We start from the raw sequence: 24926 nt of genomic DNA on the forward strand, positions 1-24926 counted from the left end.
CATCATGGCTTTGCTCCTATTTTAGGGGTGAGCGGAGGGAGTGTAAGAGCTGCTAAAGCAGCACTATGATGCCAGAGGATTTCTCTGTGCAATAGGAATCCTCCATTTCCCAGACCAGTCAGGTTTGGTGCCAGGAGACCAGTGCCAAGGAGGACAGCATGAATATGAATCTGGGCCTCTGAGCCATCCTATGGTCTTCCAGAATGAGCGAGAGTTGCTTGGAAAAGGACACTGGTGAATGTCTCCCACTTTGGGTATGAAAGTGACACTATCAAGTAGTTTACGCCCAAATTGATAAATTATACATATGAGCCACATATAACTCTTTCAACTGACATCCTGACGATGCCCCTCTTTGGGCGCATGGTAGATAATGACAATGTTTCAGAAGAGTCAAAGCCCAGCTCTGTGCGAACTGAATTACGGCTTGAGCCTGTGAATGTCTCCAGTAGAGGGCGTTGAGGGTGATTAGCACCACCCAGGAGGCACTCGGCACGATACAAGCATGTGATAATAAAACAGTTTCATTTGGTGTTTTGTCAAGAAATTTTAAATTTTCCCACTCTTTTTTCCAATTTTGTTGATGCAAAAACTCCTTTTATCTCTAGCAATAACCTCTCCCATTTTTATAGCAACTTCTATTCCCTAGGATTCCTAATTGCTTTATAGACTGTGGGCTAAATTTTGTCCATGGAGCCATATTGCAGATTTCTATCATATACTCCATCTTTGCACAAGACTTCTACTGAAATCACAGGAGGTTCTTCGCTGGCTTTGAGTAGGGATGCACAAACCACAAAGTGATGAAAGCTTGGGTTCAGTTTAGATAAGCAACCAAAGATCCTCATGCTTCTTAAAAGCTTATTCAAACTACCCCTAAACTCTTCAGTCTGCAAAACTGAGTTGGCAATCTCATGAGAACAGATTTTCTAGTGAGATTCCTGGCATGCCTGCTTCCACGTGGCCTTACCTTGAAATATTTACCTCTTTTTGTCACATATGGTTCTTATCCAAACATTGCAGAACCACAATATAGATTCAATATCAGTTCTAAAAGGGGGTAACTTGAAATCTATGTTCTACACTGGTGGACACATTCCTCATGCCACAGAAAGAAAGAAAGAAAGAAAGAAAGAAAGAAAGAAAGAAAGAAAGAAAGAAAGAAAGAAGGCTGAGGGATATTTTATCTAACCTGGTTTGTCTATTCTTAGAGTAATGTGCAGAGTATCCAGTAGGCATCCTCACTGTGGATGAGAGATCAAAGAGCAGGATTTAGCTTTATTCGGGGGGCGGAGTCAGGGAGGTCACATTACCAACCCTCATATTTAGCCCTCTGTAGGGAGGAAATGCAGCAGCCATGTGAGTCAGTGACATTTTAGAGTAGTGTTTTAGGAAGGGAAGCAATATTTTATTGAAACTACAGGGGAATCTTATATAGGGAGAATATAAATAGAATTGGAATTTGGCCAGTTCACTACAGCCCCTGACAGCCCATCAAACAGCTGAAAGAGGTTAGGGCTGGGAACATAAGCTGTATGCTGTAGCTGATGTGAAAAGTGAGACCAGCATGACACCTTGTGGCTCATAATACTGTGTCATATAGAGGTTACCACTCTCAATATTGTAATATTCATTCACTGGTAGCAATATTTTGGAGTTAAGAATATAATAATAAAGGCTTGGTTGCCATGGAATAAAATTGCCTTGACATGTGAGAGATTTTTCTTCATTAAAAACATGGTTAATGATCTGTAATTCTTTCAACTTATTATGGTTTCAGTCATGCCATTGAGACCCAGCATCTCAAGGCCCCTTGGGGCAGTGACTCTCTGCTACCCTGCTACCCTTGATATGTGGGTCAGGGCCACAGCCCTGCCTCTTGCCCCCTCCCTGCCCCTTTTGGGGTGTCTTGTGCCATAGTGCTACAGATAGAGAGTAGTCCCTGCACTCAGGTAGCCCCCACAAGGGTGCAAGGAAGAGTGGTTCCTTGTGCTTTCCCTCCTTATGCACCTATGGAGTGACTGGGCAAAATCTGACTCTAAATGAGCTACTTTCCCTCTATAAATATCAGTTTGAAGGCTAGATTCTCAGCTGGTATAAAAATCGCATTGTTCCACTAAAGTTAATGGAGCTACACTGATTTACACCAACTGAGGATCAGCCCAATAATATAGCCTGTATATAGATAATTGATATTTATACTTAATGACATAATTTAGCTATCTGCAGTGTTGTTGAAGTCGTGTCAGTCCCACGATATCAGAGACAAGGTGTGTGTGTGTGACAGGTATCGGTCCTCCGAGCCCCTAGGGGCGATGGAGAGCTATGGTCTCCGTGGCAGGCCTCAGCCACACCTTCCGGGCGTTGGGGAATTAGCAGGGAAGGTGTGCCGGCCGGAGTCAGTAGCGCGCCCCTCAGGCAGGGGAGCGCCGGCAAGAGTCAGCAGCGCGCCCCTCAGGCAGGGGAGCGCCGGCCGGAGTCAGCAGCGCGCCCCTCAGGCAGGGGAGTGCCGGGGTAGGGGAACGCAGGCCCACCCAACTCCACTGCGTTCCAGCCCAGGGCCCTGGCAGTGGCGGGAGGCAAAAGTCCCGCTGCTGGGTCAGCGGGGCCGTCCGCGCCCGCTGACCAAACACACCCACCCCACGGTGTAGTTCGGCCCCTGGGCTACTTCCTACCCGTTCTCTCAGGCGGGTCGCTCCAGTCCCTCTATCCCCTCCGGGTATTCCGCTGTGGGCAGCTCCGGTCCCTCCATCTCGTCCGGGTATTCCGCTGCAGGCCACTCCCGCTCCCCCTCGGTATCGGACTCATGCTGGCCCGGGCTGCCGTCAGGCCCCTCCAGGTCCTCTGGGTATTCAGCGGCTGGCAGCCCTAGTTGCCACAGGCCTTCCTCCCAGTCAGGCTCCTCCTTGACCAGGGCTTCGCCTGGGTCAGCAGCAGGATCACGAGGGAGCCGCCAGGGGCCTGTGTCTGTCTCCCTCCCTGGTGCTCTCCTCACTGGGCAGAGGGCCCCGCCCTTTGTACTTTCTGTCCCACCCTTCCCCTTCTGGGGATTGGCGGAAGCTTGGCCTGGCCCCGCCCACGCAGGCTGCAAGGGTGGCTCTGTACCCTCTGGTTCGGAGGGGAGCCACCCTGGCTCCCTACAGTGAGATAATATCTTTTGTTGGACCAACTTATGTTGGTGAAAGAGACAAGCTACAAAAGAGGTCCTGGAGCGGAGGTCCTGTGTAAGCTTGAAAGCTTGTCTCTCTTACCGACAAAAGTTGGTCCAGTAAAAGATATTACCTCACCCACCTTGTCTCTATAATTTAGCTATGTCTTTTTAGACAATAAACAAAGGGCTAAAAATATAACCAATATGCTATTTTACCTTTACACTCCTAAGAAAGATATTGGACAAGTAGGTAGTGTATTAATATACCTTAAGTTATTGAAACCTGTTTTCCTAAATTCAGAGGAATAAGAATTAAGGGGGGAAAGCTATTTCGAAATATTTCTTGTTTGGATTAAACAAAAATTTAAATCAGCAATATCAACAAGGGAACAGGAACCAAAGTGGCAGCAAATTCACCTTATTTTTTTCATCATTTCTGCCAACAGTGATGGAGTCAGGAATTCTGGTGCCATCATATAATGTCTGTTCCTTTGTGGGAATGCTGTTAAAGCAGATAAATACCAGACTTATTAAACTACCCCTTGCCTTCTAGTATAGCAGTTCGATTTTCCATCTAAACATGAACGGTGATACTCTGGCTGAGTATCTTTAGATGTATACTCTTTATCTTTAGATGTATACTCAGGGAAATATTGAATAGGAGTAGGGAGGTGGCATTAGTGAGCCTCTGTATATTATTGAGGCTGGTTTCAGAGGAACAGCCGTGTTAGTCTGTATTCGCAAAAAGAAAAGAAGTACTTGTGGCACCTTAGAGACTAACCAATTTATTTGAGCATGAGCTTTCGTGAGCTACAGCTCACTTCATTGAGCTGTAGCTCACGAAAGCTCATGCTCAAATAAATTGGTTAGTCTCTAAGGTGCCACAAGTACTCCTTTTCATTATTGAGGCTGTTACTCGACTATTGTGCTCAAGTCTGGCGTCCACATTTCAAAAAGGAAGTTGAAAAATTGGAAAGGGTTCAGAAAAGAGCCAGAAGAATGATTCAAGGTCTAGAAAACCTGCCTAAAGTGAGAGACTTGAGAAGATCTGTCTATTTAGTCTATTTCACAAAGGGTTAAGAGATGACTTGAGCATAGTATGAGTACCTATATGAGGAGAAGATTGTTGATAACAGGGAACTCCTTAATCTAGCAGACAAAGGTTTACCAAGATCCAATAGATGAAGCTCAACAAATTCAGACTAGAAATAGCATCAAATTTTTAACTGTGATGATAATTAACCATTAAAACAACTTAAATAAGGAATCTTTAAATTAGGACTGGATAGCTTTCTAAAATATGATTATAGCTTAACCAGAAGTTACGGGCTTGCTCCAGGAATTTATGGAGAGACTTTCAATGTCCTGTGTTATGCAGAGGTCATTCTACGTGATCATAATAGTCCCTTCCAGCCTTAAAAACTGTGTTAGAAGAGAGGAGATTTTATAGGAGAGTGGCAGGGGGCAAAAGAATCTGCCTAGAGGCAAACAGCATGGTTAGATCATCCCTATGCCCATCTGATCTCTAGCTGGAATAAGAGCCCTTTGGTGCTCAGAGCTGGTGACACCATACTGAGCAGCTTTCAGGCTGCTCTAGCGTGCACTGCTGAGCCAACCAGGGCTTACATGGCCTAAGAATTTGGAGGGACAATTTTCCAGATAAGTCTGGGTTTGCAAGGTGAGGATTAAACAGGTTAGAAGTTTTTATGAGCAGCTTTTTAGGTCTGATTATGTACTCTGTAAACATTAATGAATGATGTGTCACAAACAGATATGAAGCAGATAGGCACTAGCTCTATTTTCCAGATGAGGAAAGATATAATTTCTGGCTAAGTGACTTGACTGACATCATACAGTATGCCAGTGTCAGAATTTGTTAGTCTCTAAGGTGCCACAAGTACTCCTTTTCTTTTTGCAGATACAGACTATCACGGCTGCTACTCTGAAAAGAGTCAGAGTTGGGACTCGACTGTAGGAAACCATTGTTCTCAGCCCTATGCTTAACCCACTAAACAAGGCTGCATCTCAAGTTATTAAAATGTACCCAGGCCCAGAGAACACATAAGCAGCTCAGCACAGGTGCCTTCTGGAAGGGAATTTGAAGCAACGCTACAACACTCAGTGGCAGAATGCATGGCTTCTCTCACCACAACCACAAATTGGTCTAAGAAAAAGTCATCAAGGTAGTAACCCATGGCTGTATGTTTCCTGGGTTCCAGCCCTGATGGCTGTAGCAGGCCTGTAAAAACCCCATGATCTTTAGGAAAATCCACAGTGACAAATGTCAACCCTAGTGGTGACTTTTAAGTGTATCTTCACAAGAAGAGGGCTAGCAACCTACATTATTTTAAAAGGGAAGCAGAGATGAGCATCTTCAAGTATAGGTCCCCAAAAATCAAGTCAGCCACAGCTCCAACCTTGATAGGCCTCAAAGGCCAGCACTGTGCTCAACAATAGAGCCACATGTGGAAAGGTTCACTGTCCAAATACCTGTTAGTATTTAGTGGTGTCAGGGCCTAGTTCTGATTTCCAAGAGGACTTTTATTCTACCTGCGTGGTGTAAAGGGGCCTTAGTGAAAACTACTCTTGAGACTGGGACTGAAAACTGGGATTCCACTCAATATTTGAAGGGAATCCCCAGAACACAGACCAGGATTATTTCTGACTGATAAGGAGAAGAACTTGAATGGGCCTGTAGCCCAAAGTCTTGGAGTGCACCTTCACCAGTCTTCACCCTTTTGGGGCTTGTGTGTGATTTTTAACCATTGCTACTGCTCTACTGCCCAAACTATATTTATACAGATATATTCTGTCACCTTATTTTGTGCTCTGCTGTTCAAAGATGAGGCTGTGGCTAAGCTTAGGAAAGATTTATGGCTGGTCTACATGGTGGGGTAATGCACTGGGCGTGGGTGTGACTTCTAATGCACACCAATGTGTTGCACATTAATTGGTTCGTGTAGACTCTGCTAGTGCACACTCAAGGTTTCCTACTATGCTTTAATGTAGTGCCATTTCAAACACCAATATGTTAACGCACAACAGCAAGGTCTACACAGACCAATTAATGAGCAACAAGATAGTGCACTTTAGAAATCACAGTCTATTAGAATGCATTACCCCCTCCTGGTAGACAAACTCTTAGTCCCAAACCTTCTAAAATTTTAATTGAAGTATATTACATACACCTTTTGAATACACCATGACACTTAGATTTCCTACAACAACCTACTATAATTAGCTTCTCTGATCTTGTTCTTAAATTCTTCCATAATCTAAGTCTTAAAGCAAAAGATATAAAGTAATTAGAGCATTTGCTAACCTGATCTCTAACTGAGTGACATATTAAGAAACAGGCTGATAGCCGGTATGTGTTAGGCTGATATTTTTATTTGATTTCCTGGCACATTACTTGGCTGAAAACTCTAACTGTTGGCATGTATTAGAGAATTAATATACAGTGTTTTGAGCTAGCCCATGTGTATTGTTTATGAATTATATATATATATATATATGTATATATAAACTGTATATGGACACTTTCTCTCTCTAAACACCGTGAATGGTATTGTATGAAAACCCGCGTTTTTACATATATACAGTAGAGTTTGTTCATCAATATTTTACATATGCAAGTGTACACAACCTTCATTTTTATGTAAATCTCTCTTCAGCAAGACAGGTGCATTTTCTGATCTCTGTTCATCATCAGGAAATCCAATAACATGGCTGTGTACCTACATCTGGGGATGGTTTGACCCAGTGTGCACTTGAGCATGGATTTCAAATATGGGCAAAAATAGCTTATTTCCCCCCTGGCCTTTATAAAAGTAAATGCAAAAAGCCTAGTGTTAATGCAATGCTAATGTTGCAAGATCAAGCATTTAAAAATCAGGAAATTCCAGAAGTTGAGTTTGCTCCAGCAACATTCAGTTTGTATGTTGCTCATTTGTTATGTTTCAAGTATAGTTTAATAACAAAGAGTAGTATGATTAGGCTTGGCAGGATTCGATTTAAATCATTACACATCACTAAATGTGGATTTCACCTGACACAAACAACTCCACTAAAAAAATACCCATCGATAGCAGGCAGCAAGCTAGCATCCTCAGGGTTCCAGATCGCTGAAGGCACAAGGAAGGCTTTAGTTCAGGCAGGGCAGAGAAGGGACTGCTGGCCAGTATTGTGAGAAGGATGAGCCCCCACTCACAAGGAGGCCACCCTACTGTTGAACGGCTCCAGCCCAGAGATAGCCCCCACACTCCTGGCAGGTGTCTTTATGAGTGAGCAGGACCATGGACAGTGGGCTGATGCCCCAGGGACAGTGACAGTGGGGTGACCTCCCTTGTGACTGAGTCAGACATACAAGATAAGGAGCAGCAGGCTGCAGTCCTGGCAGGGAAGAGCCTGCCTGCACCTTACCTTGCATCTGCAAGGTTCAGGTGTCACTGGCCACAGAACCACATAAGAAGCACCCTGAAGCTCTGCTGTGATGGCTCTTCTCACTCACTTACTGGCTGGTAGTGCCAGGGCCATCCCAGGGCAGGAGTTGTTCAGCAGCAGGGTGGCCTTCCAAGTGGCCAGGGACTCATCCGCCTTCTTGCAGCCCTGGCTGCGGTTCTCTGCTCTGCCTCACCAGGACCAGAACCTTTCCCACACACTGTGCCTGCAAGGGCTGATGTCACTAAATAATTACCTGGCCCTCCTCCCTTAATTTCCTGCAACTGTGGAAATTCAAATAGATACAATAAAAAACTGTTAAACCCCATAATTCCACACAACTGAGACAATTAAAAATTGATAAAAATTGAAAAAATGCTTAAAAAACATCGAGATTATCCATCAAAATAACAAACTGAATTCTGTCAATATGTTAAAAGTACAATCGAAAGGAAATTGAAAACACTACATACATGGCAGAAGAACTTTTAAGTTTCAAACTGGACAGTCTCTACATAAAAGAATAAATGGACACAAATCAGATGTCAAGAATTATAACATTCATAAACCAGTCGGAGAACACTTCAATCTCTCTGGTCACGCAATTGCAGACATGAAGGTCGCTATCTTAAAACAAAAAAACTTCAAATCCAGACTCCAGCGAGAAACTGCTGAATTGGAATTCATTTGCAAATTGGATACAATTAACTTAGGCTTGAATAGAGAGTGGGAGTGGCTAAGTCATTATGCAAGGTAGCCTATTTCCCCTTGTTTTTTCCTCCTCCTCCCCCACCCCGCCCCCCCCAGACGTTCTGGTTAAACTTGGATTTATGCTGGAAATGGCCCATCTTGATTATCATACACATTGTAAGGAGAGTGGTCAGTTTGGATGAGCTATTGCCAGCAGGAGAGTGAGTTTGTGTGTGGGGGTGGGGGGGTGAGAAAACCTGGATTTGTGCTGGAAATGGCCCACCTTGATTATCATGCACATTGTAGGGAGAGTGGTCACTTTGGATAAGCTATTACCAGCAGGAGAGTGAGTTTGTGTGTGTGTGGTTTTTGGAAAAAAGGGGGGGGGTGAGAAAACCTGGATTTGTGCTGGAAATGGCCCACCTTGATTATCATACACATTGTAAAGAGAGTGGTCACTTTGGATGGGCTGTTACCAGCAGGAGAGTGAGTTTGGGGGGGTGGGGGGGGAGGGTGAGAAAACCTGGATTTGTGCTGGAAATGGCCCAACTTGATTATCATACACATTGTAAGGAGAGTGATCACTTTAGATAAGCTATTACCAGCAGGAGAGTGGGGTGGGAGGAGGTATTGTTTCATGGTCTCTGTGTATATAATGTCTTCTGCAGTTTCCACAGTATGCATCCAATGAAGTGAGCTGTAGCTCACGAAAGCTTATGCTCAAATAAATTGGTTAGTCTCTAAGGTGCCACAAGTACTCCTTTTCTTTTTGCGAATACAGACTAACACGGCTGTTACTCTGAAACTTGAAACAAGTGCTTATTTACTTGAAGAGCTGATAAAAAGAGGTGTCTTCATTTTTTTTTAATGGCAAATTGGGTTTTCAATTAAACAATGTTTTTTGTGAAAAGTGTCTGCTTCCCATGGAAAATTTTGATTTTCTGATGATAAACAATACACCTGACAGCCAAAAATAAATTAGATTTAGTCTGAAAACACGAAAATTTCAATTTGGATATGCCTGCGTGGTATCCCAGGGGAGTTGTAGTTTGGATGCTTCCTGCCCCTATTCTCTAGCAGCTGGGTTTCCCAGCCGTACTACATCTCCCATGATACACGAAGGCCAGGAACTCCTAAAATGCACTGTGGTGATGCAGCAAGAGATGGAGGCCATAGTGCATCATGGGAGATACAATTAAGGCAGGGAGCCACTCTTATAGAGAAAATGGGGGCATGAGGCACTGTGATGGCATTTCTAAATCAAAATGTTTGGTTTTCAATATTTATTTTTAGCCAAAAATTAAAAATTTTCTGTGGAGGAAAAAAACCGAAATATTTTCTAACCAACCCTATGTACTAGCTGTGAATGCCTTTGTGCGCTTGGGAAGGAATTTTCCCCCAGATCAGATTGGCAGGGGGAGGTTTTCGCTTTCTTTTACAGCATGTGTGTGTGTGAGGGGAGTTACATGCGAGGATTACCTGGGTATATTCCATTTAATCATTTCCCTGCCACTCCAGGGGCCTTGAGCACTGGTGCACTCATGTTCTCCGCCTGTGGCACATTATCATGTACTCTCCTGTAGGTTATAACTCTTGGATCTTATTTTGCTTGTTGGATTTAGTGTGAGGGTGCTGGGTGATGTTGCTGGCCTGTATAATACATGAGGTTGGACTAGATGATCTAGTGGTCCCTTGTGGCCTTAAGCTCTATGACTATGATTTAAGATATACATGTAGAAATAAAGAAATTACCTACTGTACATGTCAGTGCTCATTTATTTGTTAAATCAAATCTGTTTCAAACCCAGGAAAGCATTAGTCCTCAATAAGGACCATGCAAAGGTTCAAACTTCGCCCATTTATGCTACATCTCTATTTTAAAATATGCCTATGTTTCTGTTGAGTTTTTTTTAAATGGGAAAGATGTTTACTTCCTTCCCTTCTTGATCTCAAAGATATCTGAAGAGATTTTACACTAATTTGGGTGGGGGAATTACCGTTGGGCAGAGACCATCCATTGAGAATTTCAGCCCCAAAAGTCAATGTTTCCTATAAATAGGCTCCTAAGTACATACTCTGGCAACTAAATTCATGTGGCCTGATCTTCAGAGGAGCTGAGCAACTCTAGTTCCTTACTGAATTCAGCAGTTGTTACTCAACACTTCCAAAAAATAACTTATTTAGGGGTCTAAAGATGGATTTAGGGTAAGATTTTCAAAAGCCCCATAGTGCCTAAGTAACTTGAGAAAATAGCATGCAGGTTGCTAAGTCACTTAGACACTTTCAAAAATGTTACCCATACAAGCCTAACTCAAAGTTCACAGGTCTGAAAATGTTGGCCTTCATGTACAGGACTTATAATGGACTCAAGAGGATGCCTGATGCTAAGCAAATAGACAACCACACTTCTTGTTCCATAATTTGGAAATAAAAGATTATTGAGCTGTGAACAAACCAATTGTCTTCTGCTATTTGATTTCTTCTGTACTGAGAGACACAGGATTTGTACATTCTTTGTAAATAAACAAAACTGCATCACCCATTTCTCCTCCTAAGTGAAATAATCTACTAGACCCCAAATTTTTGGCTACCCACTTGGGTCAAAAGAAGTAATAATATCATTTCAAATGCTGCAAAATATTTGTGTCTCATATTGATGTAAAATAAATATTAGCAAAGGTTAAAGATGAAGTTTAAAATACAGTATATTTGAAACGTCTATATTTGCAACCCTGCATTTGTTGTGAATAATGTTTTCCAGTGTTCTCTTCACAATCAAACCAGTGATACCATTCTTTGGGTTCATCATTGTGTTAGATGAAGCCAAGGTAAATCGTACACTGAAAGGATTAGCTAAGAAGTCACTAGTACTTAAAAGAAACCTAACTATTTTGTTTTTAATCTGAATTTAGCAGGAGGTTAGTGAGATTTTCAAGTTTATTCTTTTTAATTGCACTTACTGTACATTTGAAGCGTCCAATAAAAATACTACAAATAAAATTCATGACATATTTTAAGGTTTCTTGAAATATCAGTAAATACTGCATGCTCTCCTGAACAACCAAAAGACAGAAGAGTTTCTATTTCTTGCAACTCACGAATCCTTTCCCCCTCCCGCTCGGGAAGAAAAAAAACCCTTATAACTATCCACTAGTCTCCTGCTTGGATTAATTTACTTCACCAAAACAGTGACCACTGTCAAATGCCTTGCATCTCCATGGAAACAGTTGCCTTGGCCATAGACAAAGGTCTGCCTATAATACAGTACCATAAGAGCTTCTGTAGATGTGGACCCCTGGTTTAAATCACAGTGCAAAGGTATATCTTATATTATTTCTGCTTGGGTGCTGCAGCTGCTCTACTTTCATTCCAAAATAATATTTTTTCAAATGAAGTAGCAGAAAACAGCTTTACATTTTTTGTTATCCCTCCAAGCACAAAATAAAAAATGCCTTTGCTGCCACTACCTGATTCAATCAAGTGGAGTACATTGGATACCCACAGGCTACAAGTGCTGGAAAAAGCTGACTTGTATTTTAATTAATAATGCGATACACTATCTCAACAGCTAGGCCGTTGGCAATCTGATTTGCTTTGTTCATTATTTGCTGTAAACAATTTTCAAACAATGTGTAGGCAACTCTATTTCTGAGTTTCTCCTGCTAATTCATAACATTAACTAAAAGGCAGGGATTTTTCTTGCACAAGAAAACAACTGATTAAACCTTAATCATAGCTTATGGAAGATATCAGGCTAGTATGCAGCAAAATAAAGGTGAGAGGTAAAAAAAAGAGCAACTGCTCAAACAGGCTTCTGATAAGTCAGGCCAATTATTGATTGGTTTTGCTGCATGTTACTACATGGAAGACCCAGGTTTTGGTGTCACATAGAATACTTTTCTCTCAGGATGCCAGGGTTAGCCATGTTCCAGGAGTGACAATTTTAGACTCAGGGTACAAGAGGAATAGGGTATAATTTGTATCACTAATGTTCCCTATGCTGTCAAGAGGCACAAAGTTATGGCTTCAAGACACTATTGGCTGCAGGGATGACATGGCATTCATGTGGCAATAGCTCAGCAATTGTTTTGTGAGAGAGGGAAAAGTGGTATATAATTACAGATGTAGTAAATATTTAGAGTGTGATTGTTCCCAATGGTCCCATATGGGACTGGGACCACATTGTGCTGGGCACCGCAAAGAACAGAAAAGAGACAATCCCTGATTGTACAGTCACCTGTCAGATACAAGTAGACGGAATCTCTGGGTTTCCCATGTTTCTAAATCAACTGTGTGTGGGTAGAGTTTAGTCACTATTTTTAAGTCTGGGAAACTCCTGGGCTCAGACCTTCTTTCTGACTCCCTTGCTTGGGACAGGACTTACCATCACCCAGCTACCCTAAACTCCAGCCCAGTGTCTGAAGCCTCCCAAACACCCTCAGGGCATGGCTACACTTGCAGGTGTAGAGCAGTCGGAGTTAAACCCGCCTTCGGAGAGCACAGTAGGGAAAGTGCTGCAGTCTCTCCACCCTGACAGCTGACAGCGCACTGGTGTGGCCACATTTGCGGCACTTGCAGTGGCATTGGGAGCGGTGCATTATGGGCAGCTATCCCACAGAGCACCTCTTCCCATTCTGGTGCTGTGTCTTGTGGGAAGTGGGGGATGCGGGCATTATGGGTCCTGTCCCAATGCTCCATGACACATCGTTTCGCATCCCAGCATTCCCTGTGCTTCCTTCCACATTTGGCGCCATCTTTCAACGGTTTTTGTACTGTGCACTCTGTCTTCCCTTTTGGTCTGCGGGAATGGAGCCTGAACTGCTGAGGAATATGCTGACAAGTCTCGCCAGCGCATCACATTTGGCAGTCGAGTTACTCCTTAAGATCCAAAGTGACAGTGAGGACTCCAATGATGATATGGATACGAGTAATGCGTACAACACGAGTTTGCTTGTGGCATTCACAGACATGCTTACCATAGTGGAATGCCGCTTTTGGGCTCAGGAAACCAGTACTGAGTAGTGGGATCACATCATCATGCAAGTCTGGGATGACGAGCAGTGGCTGGCTGCAGAACTTTCAGATGAGAAAAGCCACTTTCATGGGACTGTGTGAGGAGCTCGCCCCCACCCTGAGGCGCAAGGACACAAGATTGAGAGCTGCCATGACAGTGGAGAAGCGGGTGGCTATTGCAATCTGGAAACTTGCAACTCCAGACAGCTAACGATCGGACGCTAACCAGTTTGGAGTGGGAAAGTGGACCATTGGAATTGTGTTGATACAGGTTCACAGCGCCATTAATCGCTTCCTGCTCAGAAGAACCGTTACTCTGGGTAACGTGCAGGACATTGTGGATGGCTTTGCACAAATGGGTTTCCCTAACTGCAGAGGGTCGATAGATGGCGCACATATTCCAATTCTGGCACCAGCCCACCTAGCCTCCGAGTATGTTAATCAGAAGGGCAATTTCTCTATGGTTCTCCAGGCACTTGTGGATCACCATGGATGTTTCACAGACATTAACACAGGCTGGCCCAGAAAGGTATATGGTGCACTCATCTTTCGGAACACTGGCCTGTTCAGGAAGCTGCAAGCCAGGACTTTTTTCCGAGACCAGAAGATCACTGTAGGGGAAGTTGAAATGCCCATTGTGATCCTTGGAGACCCTGCTTACCCTTTAATGTTGTGGCTTATGAAACCCTACACAGGGAGCCTTGACAGCAGCAAGGAACGGTTCAACAACAGGCTGAGCCGGTGCAGAATGACTGTGGAGTGTGCTTTTGTCCGTTTAAAGGGCCGCTGGCACTCTCTGTATGGGAAGCTGGACCTGGCCGATGACAGCATCCCCGGGGTTATATCCGCGTGCTGTACCCTCCATAACATTTGTTAAGGGAAGGGTGAAAGATCCACTCAGGCATGGAACTTGGAGGTTCAGCACCTGGAGGCTGAATTTGAGCAGCCAGAGAGCAAGGCTATTAGAGGGGCCCAGAGAGGGGCTGCAAGGATTAGGGATGCCTTGAGGCAGCAATTTGAGGCTGAAGCCACCGGTAATGTCTGGTGCCCTGCACGGGAGTGAAGTGTGGTGGTTCCAATGTTAGAAGGAATCTGTTTGCTACGCTGACTTGCAGTGCCTGTTTCTTTCCTGGGCTAAGGTATCTTTTACTTTATGCAATAATAAAGAATGTTTTCAAAGCCAAAAAATCCATTTATTGAAAAGAAATTTCATTTTTTGAAAAGAAACACAACTGCTTGGGAAACAGAAAGGACAAGGGGTTGGGGTGGTGAATGGTAAAAGTCACAGATTTGCGTATGTTCTGTCTGGAGTGCTGTGCAATGAGTGCTGCACTTCAGGATGGCTATACTGCATGGTGATGGGGGTTGAGTGCAGTGGGTAAGGTTCGTAGTTTTCAGGGCTGGGTGGTGAAGTTACAGGTGTTGGGGGCAGCTGGTGGTGATAAGAACCCAGATGTTGGGGAAAGTGGGTTGGAGGTGACATGGGGGCACAAGGGAAAGAGTTTTGGGACAAGGGCTGCAGGGGTGGGGGGGCGGGGGCGGTAGTGCTCCACCTGCATGGCTATGGATAGAGTCCGCCGGGCGCTCCATTATGCTTATCAGCCACTGAGGGCAGGGCAGTAGAGTTCAAAGTAATGACCAGAGTGGCTAGAACAGGCATTGTGGGATACCTCTGGAGGCCGATCAGAGTGCAATATAGGGCCAGGGCATCCACACTGGTGAAATATTAGCCCTGTTCTTGCCACATTCTGTGAGCAGGCCCTGCCTAGATCCCAGTAGATGGACATGGCTATGTTTATTGTGAAGTATCTTTCAGCCCTTCAGAGCAGGTATGGTAGATGAGATAGATCTGGGTGAAATTAATGAGTGAATGAAAGCCTGGATGTGCCCAAAGAGCCTATTGCATTGTCTTCAGACAGCTGCCCTGCTAGGAGACTACAGCTTGGAGCTATTGATTTTTTGATTGTCTCTCAGCTGCTGGCACAACCCCATGGAACTATGACTGTCCTGTACGGGGCCTGCCCTGGCCCTATATTGCACTCTGATCAGCCTCCAGAGGTGTCCCACAATGCCTGTTCTAGCCACCCTGTTAAGATACTTTAAGCTGTAGTGTTTCTGAAATTGGAAACCCTACTTAAGAGACTCTACTCAAGAGCAGGGTTCTGCTTTGTGTAGGGAGGCTGACCATCCACACTTGTGAGAAGAACTTGCAGAGAAGGCAGGAGGGGTTCTGCCCAGCCTGAAACACTGACAAACCTGATCTCACCTGACTCACAGAAGGGGTGAGATCAGTGGATAGTATGCATAGTTTTAACTATTTGGGGACAAATTTTCTATATCATAGGTATGAGGACCAAGAAGAAAATGAGCGTGCATCTGACACATACATTATGCATATAAATTGTTTATAATGCCTGACGGTGCAAGTAAACTGAGTAATAATGCACAGAAATGACTACATTATTTAGAATCCCTATTATTAGCACACACAAATGCAGTAACTATGCATGTAAATATAGGTGTGCAGATTTACATACAGAACTTGACTTTTGAAAATTTAGTCCTTAATAGTCAGGAGAAAATAATTATTCAAAAATTCTCCAAAAAATATGTATTTTAATACTGTATATAGCTCAGTTAATTGCAAGTTTCAGCTATTCTGCAGTACTATGCTATATGTGGCTTGGTCACCTTAAAAGGTGAAGGCAATGTAGAAGCTTGGTGGTGTGCGATATATTGCAACACAGAAGATCCAGGTTCAAAAGTGTCCTTAGGGTTTCCATTCCTTGAATCTGTCAGACACAACATTGACTTCTGCGAGAAAGAGTGAGGAACATACCACTATCTGGGTGCCCAGCTCTTGTTCTTTGATTAAGAGGTATTAGTGGCAGACAGCATTTCACCTCCTTCTCCCAGACATCTTCCTCCCTAGCACATCTAGGCAGGGTGAGTGATACTCTATGCCCTCAAAGAGTGCCACCAGGGTTCTGACTCCTGCGACCAGAGACAGGCATGAGGAGGTATGCTGCAGCTTTCTACAGTGCGTATATGGAGTGCTTCTTCCCACATGCTCACTCCCCTGAGTCATTCTGCTTGTCTATCCACTACATGTCTGCTTAGCCACCTTTGCACTCTTCATAGCAGCAAGGGCATGAATCGGACCTCAGCATTATTCTGCGTATTGCCCTGATAGGCCCAGTACTGCTGGCACAAGCAGCACTTTTTAACTCTGAGCCAGGAGTTTTTAAAGGTAGCGACATTACCATCTATACTATGCATTAGGGAACAGACGTTCTTGGAAAGGACCCGGTAAGTCTGAAAAGTACGGTGCTCCAGGAACACCCCTCTGTTCTAACATGCTCATCATCACCATATATGGAATGCAATACAACAATGATACACACCCACAATTAAGATGCGTCAAAAACAGCTGGCATTGAATGCTCTGGTGAATGTGCAAAAATATCACAAAGAATCACATAGGAAAATGGACGAGAAATAAGCATCCATGTTTTGAAATAGCTCACCATCTGCTGTATAAAATAAACTTACGCAAAAGCAGCCAACCCAGTGATACATGTTGTGGCTGGGGTCGGGGGGGGGGGGGGAGTCTATTAATTAGAAGTTGGAGGGAAGCCACTTGTTCTGCTAGGGTAAGAGACCCAGTATAAGGTTCCTACCATGAGTGTTTTTTGCTTCAATCTCTCCAGTGCTCCACCATTGCTAAGAATGTGCCAGTGTGTGATCCTCCTGTCTTCATGAAAGCTAAGCATCCAAGCCATTAGGTAATGCATTGCAAAATACACAGGATGAAATCCTGGCCCTGTTGAAGTAAATTGCAAAGTCCCTGTTGACTAAGGGACAGGAATCCAATCCAGGTGTTTGTACACACTTTTACTTCTTGCAAGATTCACCTTAAGGATACATTATCTTACACTTACAGGATACAATTTTATATCTCAGTTAGTTTAATGGGATACAGTGTTTGATAGCTCACGCAATGAAAAAAAATCACATCACTGCAAATGCAAGAAATTGAACTAAAATAGCATTGAACACACATCCCTATGTATTACCGATTTCTTTAATGAGCCAACTTCTCATAATGGTCTTTAATGCTTGAAAGGTAGCTTCAGACTGTAAAGTCATAGAATTGTTCAAACTGGTCAAATCCTAAACCTCTAACTCAAACCTTACTCAATCAAAACTCCCATTAAGCAAGGACAGGGAATTTCAGAATTCCCTGTAGTATTAGCAGTTGAATGTAGATAATCATGAAACCTTTTCAGCTGCTGTTTATATCTTGAAGCATATTGTTTTATGAGTATTTATCCTGAGTTCTATTCCTTCTGCAAGGATAAAAATACAGAATCAAACAACAGCTTCTGGATTTAAGCGACTCAGGACATTGCAAAGTGCAACAGATAGGTTTTTAAAAGACTTGTTAAAGACAAACAAAAGAAGATTTTTGAAAACTCACTGATTTCAAGTAAAAGAATGTACATGGATGTTGGCTCTTATTTACACATAAACTAGTTTCAATGTCTTCTTGTCAGTATCACAGACTCATTTGAGGTGTGAGAAGATTCATTCATATACAGCATGCATTTGACAAAAATGTACATATGTAATTGTAAAAATGTGTCATTCCAGAGAAGATGAATTAGGAGATCTTAATTATTATTTATTCCATTCTTTTCTCTGCCTCTCTCTCCCACCCCATTAAATATTTTGCTTTGGAAGTCATTGGGGAGAAGAATGTTAGGGAAACTGTTTTGCTTTCCCAAATGAATATCCTTAAGTCACATATATTATAATATATTTGAATTTTTAAATAAATACCCCTCACACACAAAAATTAAAAATGATTATTTGTGCCCTATGAAGCTAAGTTACCCTGCAGTGCTGTCAGAAGGTTAACCATTGCCTCAAACTTTACTGTGCATACAATGACCGGGAAGTACCTTTGATAATGACCCTATGACTGAGAGTCTTGAAGACTTAATCAGTTGACACACAAGCAGCCCTAAGGCATTCATACTTGGCATTTTCCTTATTGAAATGTACACAGACAATATGCATTTTAAACAATTCAGAATGCCTAAAATAATCTTTGGACCACAGATCCCTTTTCGTAACAGACTTCTCACTATTTCAGCTCTCTCACTCTGATGAACAAGTCAACCAATAAAACAATGTGATGCATCTGGAACTAGAAACTAGCTGCACTTAGCATTGGCCTCATATTGTCATCAGAAACTTAGTTATTATGTAACACCAACCTATTTTGAAGCCCGTTAATCAAAGTTCATTTTAAAAGAAAAACAAAACAAAAAAAATCCCCCACAACCTTTCTCTGAAAAAAAAATCTTATCTAAAATCTTATGTTTAACAAGGCATAACTATTAGGTCAGCTTACATTCCTGAGAAGCATTTGCATTTTGATCCACCATTAGAAATGGACCAAACTAGAACCATTTATCCAAAACCATGCCATATGTTACATGGGAACTGAATATCATATGGCAAAATCAAACCACCCTTAAGATTGTCCATGTCTCTGGATCATTATGGAATATGAAGCCAGAACTATCACAAGTATGAAGTAGAATATTTAGTAATTTTCCATTTAGGAATACTTCTTTCAAAAGACTTCCATATGCTACAATAGAAGAGTCACTAAATAGGCCTAGAAGGGACACACTTCTTGAATGTAGTTTATTCCAGCTCTTTGCTGGACTGCATAGCTGTAATCACGAGTCTCCTCGAATGTGCAGACAGAAATGTCTAGCCACTTGCTTGTTTTCTTCCTCCCACACATCTTCCAGCTAGTTCAGAGAAAAACCATGCCAAAAATCAAACACTCAGGAACATCATCTGGATTTGTGACAGTCTTTTGGCAACCTTGCATCTATGAGTCAATGAATAAATGACATTACTCCAGATACATATCTGTAGTATTTTTATTTTAAGAGACTACACTTTGTTTAGAACCCAATTACATTTGGCCCCAATGTGGCCATGCAGAGGAATCAATTTTCCAACCCTTCTCCCTATGTGACCATGTTGGGGTCCCCCAGAGCTTGAGTCTAGGCATGAGGAGGAAAGCAGGGGCTGTGCATCTGTACTCCACTCTTGAGAAGGTGGGTGGAGAGGAGTGGGGAGGTGGTGGAGACATGTCCAAGGTGCTGGTTATTGCAACTGGTAGGAGGAATATGCCATGCTCATTAAAGGGCTGTACAGCTTACTGGAGCAAGAGTCACAATTAGGGTTGTTGATTAATGGCAGTTAAATTGTGATTAATCGCACTTTTAAACAATAGAATACCAATTTAAATTTATTAAATATTTTGGATGGTTTTCTACATTTTCAAATAGGTATATTTCAAATATATTTATTTCAAATAAATATAAAATGAGCACTGTACGCTTTGTATTCTGTGTTGTAATTGAAATCAATATATTTGAAAATGTAGAAAACATCCAAAAGTATTTAAATAAATGGTATTCTATTATTATTTAACAGCGCAATATGTTTTTATAAAAAGAAAAGGAGGACTTGTGGCACCAGAGAGACTAACACATTTATTTGAGCATAAGCTTTTGTGAGCTACAAGTGAGCTGTAGCTCACGAAAGCTTATGCTCAAATAAATTTGTTAGTCTCTAAGGTGCCACAAGTCCTCCTTTTCTTTTTGCCAATACAGACTAACACGGCTGCTCCTCTGAAACCATATATTTTTATAATCGCTTGACAGTCCTAGTCACAATTCCTCCCCAAAACTCCTCCTGAGACAGGACAGTTGCAGTATGTTCCAACCCATATTCAGAGGCCTGAGTAATGTCTCTATCTAGCTCATAACTACATAATCCAAGCATTAATCAATAACAATAGTTGCACATATATTTATTGTGTAGCATAAATGGGGAGGATGGCATGTTAGAGAACCAGTAAAAAGACTGCAATTTACAATCTAGTTCCTATAAAAACACTGCAAGTGATGATCAGCCATTTGTGGTGGGTGAGCATGGGTATAGAGATGACTGATGGTAAAAAGTCACGAGGTAAGTTTATGATCTTGATGTATAATATAGAAATACTCTCCACTTTCTTTAACAGCATGAAAGACAACACAAATGAATTGAACTGCTTATATAAAATGTGAGAAAGACTGTAGCACTGTGTGGCATGTCTCTTAGCACAGTGACAGACATATTGCACTTTTTTTTTTACTGCAGCCTGCCACGCGTATAAGGTACGTCACAACTGTGATCTGCTTTTCACTTCACTGTGAGACGTACCACAAAAGTGCTGCAACCCTAACTGCAAAAGATTGCAGTCTATATTGGTTGGTTTTATACAGTGAATTATGTGAAATGTGAGATCACAATAGAAAGGATTGAATGCTATATTTCCTGCTCTGTTGGATTTTTATAATTTGTTATTTACTGGATCTGAGCAATTAATTTGAGAAATTTGAGTTTAGCCTCCTCTGGTTTTGAATTTTTAATGATCAACGTAGGCTATTTTTGACTAGTGAATACATTCAAGATTTGCTGAACGCTCTTGGCCAGTAATTTTTGGGTCTGTAGATGGTTAAAACCAGTTGCTTGGGCATACTCTATATTTAAAATTTGAGGTGCGTTGATTAGTTTTAATTGACACATACTGTAGGTCACATGGCATTGCTTCCATTCCTCATTCAGTTAGTGTATGTGTGTTAGTGGAGATCTAGTTCAAGGGAAAAAGTGAGAAGTTGTGCCCCCCTAGAGAGCAACCATTTTGGGAAGTCTTGCCAGTCTTCAGCAGGGGGCAGGTATGATGGGTCTTCAAAGGGACGAGAGCAGTTGCCACACTTTTGGGACATCTTGTGCCTGCTGAGAGAGATAACACCTCAGAACTACCTGCCCCCCCATCAGAAGATTCATCGGACAAAATAAAAATAGAATTAAATGATAAACTCAGTGACAGACCATGGGCCAAATTTAAACCCAGTGAAAACATAAGTAAGTGTGCAAACTTATCAGGACAGCTGGTGACCAGGCATAGCTGGGGCAGGAGCAAGCTGAGCAGAAGCAGTTGGTCAGAATTACCAGGTAGATAGCCACCTTATTGGGGATACTCCTATGTTGAGCAGACTGGAATGGCTGCTTTCATGCGGAGCCTATATATCTGCCTTGGGTCACCTGGTTAGACCCTGGCTTGTGGTTTGGCTGGACCTTTAGGACTTGCAGGTAATTACCTCAAAAATGACTCATCAGGCTTAGAACACTCAGTTCAGGGATGACTCAACAGGCTCAAGGATGACGCATCACAAAACTGTCTTGAAATCAATGGACGCCCACCTGTTTACATTAGAAACTCTATATATGCCCCCCCCCTTACCGGTCAGCAATACACATATATTGAAGTTTACCTGAATAGAACAGACTTTGTACTGAGATACCAAGGGCAGAAGTTGGAGTCTTACAGGCACAGACCATGAAAGCTCTTCAGGTTGATGACTCGTTTTATTCATTAAACCCATATGACACATGCTTAAGTCTCTTCGAAGCTTGAAGTTAAGTTTGTCCATAAGTGCTTTGCTGAACTGGGACCTAGAGCCTTAACATTTATTTAGAAAATGAGTCAGTTACATTATGGCTGCGTCTGCTCTATGACCTAGGAATGCGATTCCACTGCTGGCAGACACATACTCCTCCTAGCTCTCCTCGAGCCAGCGGGAGCATAAACAGCAGTGCTGTGCAGTAGCGTAGGACACAGCAGCAGAGGCAAGGGTTTTGCTGTGCGGAGTACCAACCGGCCTGAAAGTGGAGGGTATGTACTCAGCCAGGCCTCCACGGCCGTTACCAATGCTACTGCGCTGCACTATTTATACTCCTGCCAGCTGGAGGAGAGCTAGCGCGAGCGTGTGTACATGAGCAGGGGAATCATGCCCCTAGCACAAAGTGAGACACAGCCTTTGATGGAATCATGCCTGCTGTGGTTTGTCACACACGTTTAATTTCTTTCATGCCTTCATGCTTTTTTCATTGTTTTTGAAGGTTTGAGGGATTTATTCTTAATGAAAAAAATAGGGGGGGGGGACTGTAGCAAAGTGATGTCTCTCTTCTGTATTTCAAATTGCTAGGAACCAAGAAAACAAAACCATACACTTTCCATGTGTTCCGTTTTAATAAACTGTACATTAGTTTCATTCAGTGGCTCCAGCCTCTGGCTATCCATTGTACTGCATATTAGTTTTAAATACACATTGCTTGCAATAACACTATAGCAGGAGCTGTGCCTCCAGTTAAGAAATGGTTAGGATTGCTTTACATTTGCAGTCCCATTGAAAACATTTATTGAATCAAAGGGGAAAAATAAATGTGGTCCCTCAGCTCTGTCAAGTATAAACTGTTATTGATCCCCTAAATGAAATTTGTCCATGCTGATCGATCAAACACATTATCTTTTTCCCCCCAGTCTATTACCAGCAATTGGAAACTCAAGCATCAATAGCAGCTTGACCACACATGACTGTAAATTTAGCCTATATGCTTCCAAAATCTGAATTATTTTGCTTCTCCCCCACCTCCGCAAAGAGCTCAACTGCTGCATTGTGACTATTTCTTTCCTGAGCTGAAGGTTAGAAAAAATTAAATTTAATAAAAAGTTGAAAATTGTTTGTGTCCTATAAAACTCAGGCAGCATGGCAATGGCTGTTAGAAAGGAAGGAATCACTGGATGTACACACCATAATCTTTAGTGTCAAATGTGTTCTGGTGATGTGCTTGCACACTGATGTGCATCTTATCTTACTTCAAATAAACTGGTTTCAGAGTAACAGCCGTGTTAGTCTTTATCCACAAAAAGAACTGGAGTACTTGTGGCACCTTAGAGACTAACAAATTTATTTGAGCATGAGCTTTCGTGAGCTACAGCTCACTTCATCGAAATTGATTGATGCATCCGATGAAGTGAGCTATCGCTCACAAAAGCTTATGCTCAAATAAATTTGTTAGTCTCTAAGGTGCCACAAGTACTCCTTTTCTTTTTTCAAATAAACTTAACTATGTTTAACATAGGGCAAGACTTCAGACTTTTCACCCATTCAGTTTCTTTTAGGCATTGTGTAATAATGGCTGATTTCATTCATTAGCTTGTTAATGGAGAATAACCTATAGAGCAAAAAACACTGAGCTCATGTCATGTGAGCAAGCTATTACCCAAAGCCTTTATCAAGGGTGAAGAGAGTATCAGGATAGTTTACATCTTACTGTAGTCTTGTGTTATTAGGTTGAGAGAGTGTGTGCGTTTGGCGCTTCCACCAACACTGGAATTCTGAGTTCCTTTACCCCTTTTATACCTAGTTCTATAGTAGTAGTAGTAGACAAAATCCTAGACATGTGAACAGTCCTATTCATGCTAAGTTTAATTATGAGCTTAAGTGCCTTGCAAGATTAAGGCTAAAAGGGTCAACAGCCTCTGATGAGGTTATAATTGTTGTTTCTTCCAAACAGTACAACTACACTGCATACAGTCATCAGAGCAGACAGATGAAAATAGTATAAATTCCCTTCTATGGTGGCTGGAGTTATTGTGTGTGAGTCCTGTATGTTACTGGACTAAAACTGAAACTGGGGTCACTTCAGTTCACAGGCAGCTGCTGTGCCAGATGAGCAAAGGCAGATCTCCATCAGTAATTTCCAGTAGGTGCTGTATGCCAAGCTTTTCTCAGCTTTCTACATATTTGACAGTGGTGTTGCTCTATATCTCGCTCCTAGAGGATGCGTAAAATTGGTGTTACCACTGCAACCTACTTCCAGAAGCTGGAAGTATTACACCATAGCACTCCTTTTCCTGTCATCCCATGGAGCAGGAAACACAAATCCTATTTTGAACCAGTCTCTTAATGGCAACACAAGATCTTACCCAGTAGGCCAGAGATATTATTCAAAGATAGAAGTGTCAGAGGATAATTCCAGATGTCTAACTGTAAAATGTGTATAAACCTGTACTGAATGTATACACCATTAAAAGTGGTCAAATGTAACAATTCCTATGTTTTTATTTTCACAAACTAGCAAGAGGAGAGGATTTGGGGGTGAAAGTTTAAGTACCTTGTTCCAACTAGCCCTTTTTAAAATAAGAATGTGAAATATGTTGTCACATGAATCTAGTTTATTTGAAACTTCAATAGATTGCAATTCTACCCTCCAGCAATATTTTTCATAGGGAAATCTTTACTATCCATATAGAAAGTCTACATCTCACAGTGCTATCAGTAATCATTTGTTACATTTAGGAGAGGATGAATATATTTTTCCTGTTTGATTTACATAAATGCTACAAAAAGAAAAGGAGTACTTGTGGCACTTTAGAGACTAACAAATTTATTTGAGCATAAGCTTTCGTGAGCTACAGCTCACTTCATTGGATGCATAGCTCACGAAAGCTTATGCTCAAATAAATTTGTTAGTCTCTAAGGTGCCACTAGTACTCCTTTTCTTTTTGCAAATACAGACTAACATGGCTGCTACTCTGAAATAAATGCTACAAGTAACACAATTTTACCACGTTTGTGGACAATGTGTGGTTTTCCCAATCTGTTTTTACCTCATGTACCTATCAACAGCATAAACTACTTGCCTA

The sequence above is a fragment of the Caretta caretta genome, chromosome 11 (genome assembly GCF_965140235.1).
Source record: "Caretta caretta isolate rCarCar2 chromosome 11, rCarCar1.hap1, whole genome shotgun sequence".
In the NCBI taxonomy this organism is placed as follows: domain Eukaryota; kingdom Metazoa; phylum Chordata; order Testudines; family Cheloniidae; genus Caretta; species Caretta caretta.